The sequence below is a fragment of the Molothrus aeneus genome, chromosome 2 (genome assembly GCF_037042795.1).
Source record: "Molothrus aeneus isolate 106 chromosome 2, BPBGC_Maene_1.0, whole genome shotgun sequence".
Taxonomy (NCBI): domain Eukaryota; kingdom Metazoa; phylum Chordata; class Aves; order Passeriformes; family Icteridae; genus Molothrus; species Molothrus aeneus.
The window spans coordinates 42,330,371-42,339,023 of NC_089647.1; the positions used below are offsets into that span (position 1 = coordinate 42,330,371).

At 44.7% G+C, this 8,653-nt stretch overlaps 1 protein-coding gene across 1 annotated transcript in view; it reads right to left on the reverse strand.

Annotated features, from left to right (window-relative positions):
- CWF19L2 (CWF19 like cell cycle control factor 2) overlaps window positions 1-7,196 on the reverse strand; it is a 61,176-nt gene extending 53,980 nt beyond the window's left edge. Inside the window, exon 1 of the mRNA XM_066544762.1 lies at window positions 7,115-7,196. The gene's annotated coding sequence lies outside the window, so the exon portion shown is untranslated. The remainder of the gene's footprint in view (window positions 1-7,114) is intronic.
- Window positions 7,197-8,653: the final 1,457 nt, after the last annotated feature.

Genomic DNA, 8,653 nt, shown 5'->3' on the forward strand with positions numbered 1-8,653 from the left:
TGCTACCATACAAACTACCCCACTATTTTAACTGTTTTGATAATCAAGTATCAGAAAGGTTGCTATGCCATGCATTACCACCCCATTACTTTCCATCCTCCCAAAGTTCAGGGACAGAGAGCCCTGGTTATATGAGTGCTTACCTCCAGGGAACTTGAACATACCCTTCTTTGCAGCTCTGATGCTTTTATACCAACTCTCTGTCTGAATAACACACTTATTTTGGTGAATGCTTAGATTATTTTTTGAGTCTCAATATTTCAATTATTGCTACATCCACAAAGACTTCCCAAGGAGGACAACAGTGGAAACACAAGAAAGAGCTTAGCTTCCAGCCCAATTTGGGAAATTGCAACTGAGTCAGAGAGCTGCCTGCATCACCACCTCCTCCAGACACAGCTTTGCCAACTGGAAATGTCACCACTCTTGTCATTTTCACCCGCCAAAAGGCACAGAAGAAAGGTCACTGAAGGGACTATCATTTCAATCATTTAAGCTTCTTGTGATCAATAATCAAAAGTCAGATGTGATTTAAAGAGCAGGCTACAGAAGATGTTAGCCTTCAGTCAGAAACATCTGGGAGGCAACAGAGGTTCTGCTGGTACGCGTGCAGACACAACAGATAACTAGAAGCTCTAGAAGCTATTACTGCTAGGAAACCATAAATAAGTACCTCTTGTTAATGTGACATCTGTCTTCATCGTTGACCTTCAAAAATGACCTGTCTGTTCAAAGATGTTGCTTGCAAAAATGCATGGAGGTGCTCTGACAAAAATCCAAAAATCTTTTGTGAAAAGGCAGTATTCATTTCTCAGTACCATTACTCTTCTAATACCACAGACTGAAGTGCTGAAGTGCTTATTTTCTTTGGCAGATAGAGCTGAGGATTTAACACTTCATGAAGATTTAGAAGGGAAAGAACAAAAAGAAGGTGCTTACTATTACAGCACAGAAGCAACTATAACCCCTAACAGAGACATGTTTTGCTACTAATTTCTGCCTAAGGAGAGATTTCTGTAATTTTCCACTGAAAACTGCAATGTGAAATACTGCCAAGCACTCCATCACCTCAGCAAATACTGATCACTGCAAAAAGCCAATTGTTAGGCTTTTAGGAGGAAATACCTGATCGTACTTCACTGGGAAAGCTGCTGATTTCACAGCTTCTTTAGAGCTCTAATACTGTGAACTCAGTGATACTGTTATGCACTGTTTGTTGGTTGGTTGCTTTTCTTTAATTTTAAGTTGTATTTTCAAAGAAAATAAAACAAAAAATGTAAACCAAAAATTAAAGGGAGAAGTCTAATCAAAAGCATTAAATAAGATGTCTCCAAAGATAATGGCTTGCAAATATCAAATAAATTTTTTTCAGAAATATAAATAAGTTTCAGAAATATAAATAAGTAAAACTAAACATGTAATTTCTTGTTTATACAATGAACTTGTTTTATGGTATCAATTTATTTTCATTGCTTCAATAATATAAATTACTTGACCGAGGTCTTATTTATCTACACTCAACTTCCAATCCGTCAGTAATCCTTAAAAATTAAAAGGCAGGATTTTCTGCACAAGGAATGGCCAAATCACATCACCCTCAGAGGCCAAAGAGTGAAAGACTCAAAGTCCATGTAAAAAGCCTCAAGTAACAGAAGAGCAACCTTAAAATACAAAAATACCATATGAAACAACAGATGAAAAAATAATCCAAAATTTGAAGTCTTGATAAGAAGTGTTCATGTCTAGGAAGAATACACATCCCTGCACATACCACAACACCCATCAGATTATTTTCTTGCTGTAAACTTGTAAACCAAAATAGCAGTGTCATGAACTATCATGCTCAGCAAAACAAGATGCTATTTCTGAAGCTTTCTAATGATTTGCATGTCAACACAATTATTTGATTACTGATCATTATCATAAACACTATCAGCCACTGGGTTTATCAGTGCAGTTTGGAAAACAGACTACACAAATGAAAGAATACACCTGCAAGATTTAAAAGAGAAATCTTGATCAATGAATTGTGTGGCATTTTGGTTCACAGAAACAAGTGCAAGTTCCATATTTCATAACAAAAAGCTCCTTAAGGTGAGTTGGCTGAACATCTCATCTTTCCAGAAACAGATCTACTAAAGTACAGTTACTTCTGCAAATTTCTCAGATTACCAGAAGCAAAGACTACACAGCTTTCCAAGTGTCTTTCCCAAAGTAAAAGGATTCCAGGATTACAATCACCAAGTAACTGTCTTGACTGCAATAGCCAGCTGTGATAAGTTCCTGATAATCTCTTGCTGCTTTTCTAAGCAAGACAAACAAAACACATTGAGAATAAGTGTCGCAATAGTTTTCTCCCAGTTCTGTTCATAGAATCATGGAATATCCTGAGTTGGAAGAGACCCACAGGGATCATCAATGTCCAACTCCTGCCCCTGCAAAGACACCCCAAGAGTCACATCATGTGCTTGAGAGCTTCTTAAACACTTCTTGAGCTCTGTCAGGCTGGTGCTGTGACCTCTTCCCTGGGGAGCCTGTTCCAGTGCCCAACCACCCTCTGGGTGAAGAACCTTTTCAAAACATCCAACCTAAACCTCCCCTGACAAAACTTCACTTCGGGCCATTCCCTAAGGTCACCACAGAGCAGAGATCAGTGCCTGCCCCTCCTCTTCCCCTCACAAGGAAGCAGCAGACCATGACGAGGTCTCCCCTGAGTCTCATCTGCACTGAACCAGCCAAGTGACCTCAGTCAGTCCTCATATGCCTGCATCCTCTAAGCCCTTCACTGTATTTGCTGCCCTCCTTTGGGCAATCTCTCTAGTTTCATGTCTTTCTTATATGGTGGCACCCAGAACTGCCCCCAGCACTGGAGGACTGAGGCTGTCCCAGTGCAGAGCAGAGCAGGACAATCCCCTCCCTGAACAGGCACTGCAGCAGGCAGCCCAGCCACAATCAAAGTGAAGCAGAGAAAGTCAATACACTTAGGACATTAATCTGTTCTCACACAGGCAGCAACAAGTCCATTTCTGAAAACCAGACAGCAGAGTATTGACATGGCAACTATGACATCCTCACGCTTTCACATTATAAAATGCTAAATTGACTTTTCACAGAAATAATAAGAGTATCTGCAGGGGAAGTCTTAAAAATATTGCCCTTTTACATAGCTATATTAGATTATTTGGTCCATAAATGGGAAGAGGAAACATGAAATGAGTTTTAAAAAAAACTACTTTCATTCCTAAATTTCCCTATCTGCCAAATAAGTAATAAAGGAATCTCTACAGCTTCCTTTGGCCCACATGGGCTTGTATAGGATAAAATGCTTATGATACACTTCTGCTAACACATTCTAAATCTTTGGTATAGAAAAGGGGGTGTGGGGGGAAACTCCCAAACTTCAATATCTCCTCTCCTCACTTCAACTTTTTGATTTCACTGCAAGGAAAATAAATAGATCAAGGACATTCATAAGATGATGAAGAGCAATTCCACAAGCAACAGCAAAGAAAACCATTTGATCATTAATTTATGTTTCAGTATTACCCCAAAGCACCCCAGAGAATATCTGAAAATCAAAGAATCTGACTTCGCTTTAGGTTGCTTGGAAGTGAAAACATAACAATGTGGAAATATAACACAGACTCTATACTGTGACTTTCAGTAAGAAGCTGAAAAGTCCCATCAGGAAGGTTTCTCATCAGCCATACAGGGATCAAGCATCTCTAATGGTTAACTTCTGTAGAAAACAATGTCACTGTCTCCAGATCCATTCCTACACTCCACAAAAAATGGACTTGAAGAATAGTGGCTAGTATTTCACAAATTATACTCCATTCTGTTTACCTGTACTGGATTTCTCAGTGCTCTGACATTCTCAGAACTGAGAATCTAAACTAGTATCCCAACTAAAAAATGTCCAGCAATGCCCAGGGAAGCTGAAGTGTATACAGGCTTAAGTTCAAAGTGAGCCATCTCCAAACTATTCCTGCATCCTCCAGCAATTTGAGGCTCAACAACTTTTCAATCTACAGCTTCCAACAGATACTTTACATTTTAGGCTATTCTTGTCTGGATGAAGTGCAGTGCCGGTATTTGCAATATGCCATACAAGAGACTCCAGAATTTCTCTGTACATCATCTGAACGTTCACTTCTTTTGTCTGCTTTAAGCTGGCTACCTGTAAAATCCTTAATACAACCTAGTTCTTAACCTGAAAGAACCAGCAGATAGCACTTCCTATTCCCTTCTCCATATCATTTAACAATTTTACAGAATTTTCTTGTATTAACTTTATTTTCAGCCTATCTTTCCTTGTCTCAAAACCTCTAGAGTCCTTGGCCAGTCTGCACCATGATCATCTCTGCACCTTTCTTCCCACCTTCTCCAAGGTTGTTTGGTTCTTCTTGAGATGCTGGGACCAGGGCTGCATAAACTATTTTTAATTACACAGAATGGGTAACAAGTCTGTGCAACCACTTCCTTTGTTCTTTATTCATCTCACAGCGGTTCTAACACTTGATCAGCTTTTGTCAAAGCAATGATGTAGCATCTTTATAGAGCTATTTATTTCCCATTTGTGAGTTTTGAATGGTAAAAGCCAATGCTGAGCCCACTGCTGTACAGAGAAAATCAGTGTTTGCCTTACTTAGAAAATCAGGGTTGTACACTGGGTTTTTTTTGTATCACAAAAATATTGCAGATGCATTTTAAAGATGTTCATATAGGAGTAATTTGTATTCATGGCATTTTAAAAATATGCTGAACAATACAACGATGGTCGGTTTCTTGCTGAAGTCAAAGAAAATTACAGAATTCAACAAAGATCCTACCTTTTAACACACTACAGCTTAGCAATAAGAAAAAATATCAGATTTGGTTTTATTCTAAAAACTCCAAACCACTTTCTCTAATATTCTTCAGCAAGGCTGATGAGCAGAATCTAAACCTACAAGAATGTATTAACACTGAGAGTTAGGGCCTATGAAGCTACAATATCATCAAAGAACTCTTTGAGACATATCCTGACAGTGGAGTCAGAAGTGCAGGCCTCCTGCCCAAGACACCAAACTTTCTAGCAACTACAGGAACTGTGCCAAAGACAACCTGTGCCCTGGGCAAAAAGGCTGTGAACTGGTGCTGCCCCTCTGCACAAGAGAGGCACAACAGAGGGGCCAGCCAGGAGAGCAGGCACTCAGAGACACTGCAGGAGCCAAGGACTCAGCAGCAGGAGCCCAGACTATGGCACACTTACACTGCAAGGGAATAAAAGCTCAGGGATTCAGTTGCTCAGGGTCCCTCCTTGCAGGCACCCAGCTCAAGCTGGCTTTGTGTTTTGCACCATGATTAAATTGTTGTAAGGATCCAGATGTCTCTGACTCTTCCATGGATAACCTGGGGTCAAGCTGGTAAGGGAAACTTGTGTGACTGAGTGTGAGTGTTGTGTATAGGGAATCAAGCAGAGCACAGGTTGGCTCACACTGGAGTTGTCCTCCACAAAGAGGCTTCAGTGCCATCAGTGACAGCCCTTGGGTGGTGGGAGTGCATCCTGGGTGGGGGATTGTGCTTCCTGAATGGTCAGCCAGGAGAGTTTCCTCAACCCCATCATTGGAGTTTTTCAAGACATGACTGAACAGAGGACTAAATAATCTTACCTAGGCTCCCTTTCCCACAAGGGGTTGGACCAAGTGATCTTTCAAAGTCTTTCCAGCCAGGGCTGTTCTAGGATTCTAAGCCAGTGGCACTGGCCCAGGCAGCTTGCTGTAAGTGGCACCAGCTGAGAAGGAAAGGTAAAGTAGTATAATAGTGCCCCACGTAAGCTTTGCTTGCTGCTAAGAGTATTTTCTGAACATTCAAGAGGTTGAGCTGAGCAAAGGAGCAATCTTAAACATAAACAGTAGTTCAAGTTAAGCAACAAACATCTTAACATCAACAAACTTTTGCAGGGTAGTGTGATTCACTATTACTAAATTAAAAGAATTTTCCTTCAACTGCTTGTCAAAAGGGGGGAAATCACTGAAGGGAACTTTTATTGCCAAGAAATGGTTCCATAACTCTACAAACAAGATGCCCACATCATATATTACATAAAATCCTCTGTCCTTCTGCTTTGCCTTGAAAAAAGACATCACTGTTGTGTAAGCATCAAGCTATCCAGACCGTTTTCCTACTACTTCTTTGCTGACCATATCTTTGCCCAGGAAGATTTGGCTGCTGATTACCTTCACCTTCCTTTTGTCAAAAGCCCATCATCACAACTGTCTTTCTCTTACACTTCTCTAGTTATCCCCCCTTAAAGCCCAAAACAAGCCACGTCACTTAAGTGATGTGCCATTTGTGACTTCAGCATTCACTCTACCTACAAGTAACAACAAGAATCACCACAAATAACAAAAACAGGCAGGTTTTGAACAAAATGCATCAGGGATTATCATGGGTCTCCAAGTCACAGCATCTCTTCCAAAGCACCTTTGAGTGGGAGCCTCCTAATTCTTGTCTTACAGTACAACAACATATCACCAGGCAAGTAATTGGTCCTACGAAATCAGGCTCCCACTTCTTAACACACGCACACAACTTCAAGTTGTTACCATTCCACGACCAGAATGTTGCAATGGAGGGATACAGGCTCTTTAGGAAAGGCAGGCCACAAAACAAGGCGACAGAGTCGCCTTTTATGTCTCATTTAAGGAAAGGCTGAGAGCTGGGCCTGTTTAGCCTAAAGAAGGCCGGTAAGTGAGGGTGGGGTCATCTTATCAATGTATAAAAAAATCTGAAGAGAGAATGTAAAGACTCCGGCTCTTTCCAAAGGTGTAAGCACAGAAATACATAATAAGTGAAACACCAAGAGGATCAATACCACAAGCAGCAAAACGCACGAAATCAGGTGGCTGCCACGCAGAAATTCCAGACTGCGTCCTGCCACTGTGGGTGCCGCAGCCAGCCCAGCTCCCCTGGGCACAGGAGGGGGCTCTCTCTCTCCCCGCCTCCGCCTGCCCCGGCCAGGGCAGCTTCAGGAGCGCCCCGACCCCGCAGAGCACCCAGCGCCAAGCTTGGGGAACAGGGGGGTGCTGAGCAGCCCCGGGATAAGGCTGGGCCGGGCCGGTCACCCCACCTGTGCCAGCAGCGCCTCCCGCTCCCGCTACTCCCGGCTCCGCTCGCCCTCCGGCCCGGACGCCATCCGCAGGGCCCGCCGGAAACCGCGCAGCGGCCGTACGGCAGCCCTGCCGCGACACTGTCGTGAACGGCGTGCCGGGGAATGGAGGGCGGGGGGGCTGCGGATCCTCCCGACGGGGCTGCGGGGCACGGCGGGGACCGCGGGGACAACCGGGCACGGCGGGCAGCTGCCCGGAGCCGGGTTCTGGTGCCCGCTCGGTCCCTCAGCCCCTCTGTTCTCGCCGGCGTCCGTCGCGACGCGCTCGGCTCATGCCAGGGTTATGGAATCATAGAATATCCTGAGTTGGAAGGGATCCACAGGGATCATCAATGTCCAGCTCCTGCACGGGAACATCCCCAAGAATCATACCATGTTCCTCAGAGCGTTGTCCAATTACTTCTTGAACTCTGTCAGGCTGGTGCTGTGACCACTTCCCTGAGGAGCCTGTTCCAGTGCCCAACCACCCTCTGGGTGAAGAACCTTTCCTCAATATCCAACTTAAATCTCTCCTGACTGAGCTGCACGCCAGTTCCCTCAGGTCTGTCACTGCTCACCACAGAGAACAGATCAGTGCCTGCCACTGCTCTTCCCCTCACAAGAAAGCTGCAGACCGTGATGAGGTCTCTCCTCAGTCTCCTCCAGGCTGAACACATCCAGTGACCTCAGCCATTCCTCAGATGGCTTCTCCAGTCCCTTCACCATCTTCATTGCCCTCCTTTGGGCACTCTCTAACAGCTTTGTATCTGTCATATTGTGGCACCCAGAACTGCCCCCAGCACTGGAGGTGAGGCCACCCCAGAGCAGAGCAGAGCAGAGCAGAGCAGGACAATCCCCTCCCTTGCCCATCTGGCCCTGCTGTGCCTGATGCCCCCAGGACAGGGTTGGCCCTCCTGGCTGCCAGGGCACTGCTGGTTCAGGCTCAGCTTGCCACAGACCAGGAGCCCCAGGTCCCTTTCTGTGGTGCTGCTTTCCATCCTCTCATTCCCCAGTCTGTCTGCACATCCAGGGTTGTCCCATCCCATGCACCCAGGTGGGTTCCCCACACCTTGCTCAGAGGTCACCAGCCTCACAGGTGGAGGCCACAACAAATACCATGTCATGGCACAGCAGCTTATTGGAAACCTGTGCTGCTGGACCAACAGGAATACACAGTCCTGCAGTGGGCATTATGGAAACTTCCCTGCCCACCCCCCCCACTCTCCAGCAGTCACACTCGTACCACCCAAGCTACTCTGGCAGCTCCACACTCCACAGTCAGACATAGTTTCCTTACCGGCTGGACCCCAGGTTTCCCATAACAAAGTCTCAGACATTTCAATCCTTAAAATAGTTTAATCATAATACCACAACAAAATAACAATTTGAACTGGGTGCCTTGGAGGAGGGACCACAAATGAACAAACCTCAGGGCTCTTACACCCTCACAAGCACAGTCCAAGCAGAGTCATGTCTGGAACCCTTGGTTCCTTCCGTGTCCCTGGCTGGGCACCTGGCTGG